This window comes from Schistocerca nitens, chromosome 3, assembly GCF_023898315.1.
Source record: "Schistocerca nitens isolate TAMUIC-IGC-003100 chromosome 3, iqSchNite1.1, whole genome shotgun sequence".
In the NCBI taxonomy this organism is placed as follows: Eukaryota; Metazoa; Arthropoda; class Insecta; order Orthoptera; family Acrididae; genus Schistocerca; species Schistocerca nitens.
In genome coordinates this window covers 178,904,700-178,905,524 of record NC_064616.1, presented here as the reverse complement: position 1 = coordinate 178,905,524, position 825 = coordinate 178,904,700, and the positions used below count along the sequence as shown (strand labels likewise).

At 47.0% G+C, this 825-nt stretch overlaps 2 non-coding genes across 2 annotated transcripts; one reads left to right on the top strand and one right to left on the bottom strand.

Moving 5' to 3' along the window:
- Positions 1–290: 290 nt before the first annotated feature.
- Trnat-ugu (transfer RNA threonine (anticodon UGU)) lies at positions 291–365 on the bottom strand. Its single transcript has one exon. It is a non-coding gene; the product is annotated as a tRNA-Thr (tRNA).
- A 185-nt stretch (positions 366–550) lies between these two features.
- Positions 551–625, top strand: Trnai-uau (transfer RNA isoleucine (anticodon UAU)). The gene has a single exon. It is a non-coding gene; the product is annotated as a tRNA-Ile (tRNA).
- The last annotated feature ends 200 nt before the right edge of the window (positions 626–825 follow it).

Below are 825 nucleotides of genomic sequence, written 5' to 3'. Positions count from 1 at the left end.
AAAGTTTTTCTTTGTATCATTGCCTTTTGCATGTTGTAGTCCTCCTCTGTTACGAGTTTTTGATAGAGACTATTTATGGCTTTCTCTAAGGATCTTATGCTCAGTCTCAGTGTTTCTGGGTGGTGGCTTTCATGTAAGCGATGATCCGTGAAAGTGGTGTGTGTACTGTCACTTTTTAAGGCTCTGAGATGTTCAGAATTTCTCGTTGTAGAATTGAAATGATAATTACATAGACACCCTAGCTGCAAACAGGCGTTGATATACTTCACTGGGGACATGTTGAAAATATGTGCCCCGACCGGGACTCGAACCCGGGATCTCCTGCTTACATGGCAGATGCTCTATCCATCTGAGCCACCGAGGGCACAGAGGATAGTGCGTCTGCAGGGACTTATCCCTTGCACGCTCCCCGTGAGATCCACATTCCCAACATGTCCACACCAAACATCTATTAGGCGCACTACGAATGTAGTGGTGTGGACATGTTGGGAATGTGGATCTCACGGGGAGCGTGCAAGGGATAAGTCCCTGCAGACGCACTATCCTCTGTGCCCTCGGTGGCTCAGATGGATAGAGCGTCTGCCATATAAGCAGGAGATCCCGGGTTCGAGTCCCGGTCGGGGCACACATTTTCAACATGTCCCCAGTGAAGTATATCAACGCCTGTTTGCAGCTAGGGTGTCTATTTAATTATCATTTCATTTCTAGCAAAGCTGCATGGTCACCCACGGTATGTGTTCTTTCGGGAACAGATACTACCGTCATATATCGTTGTAGAATTTTAGCGTGTTTGGCCTATGTAGACAGATTGGCATGAACTACAGG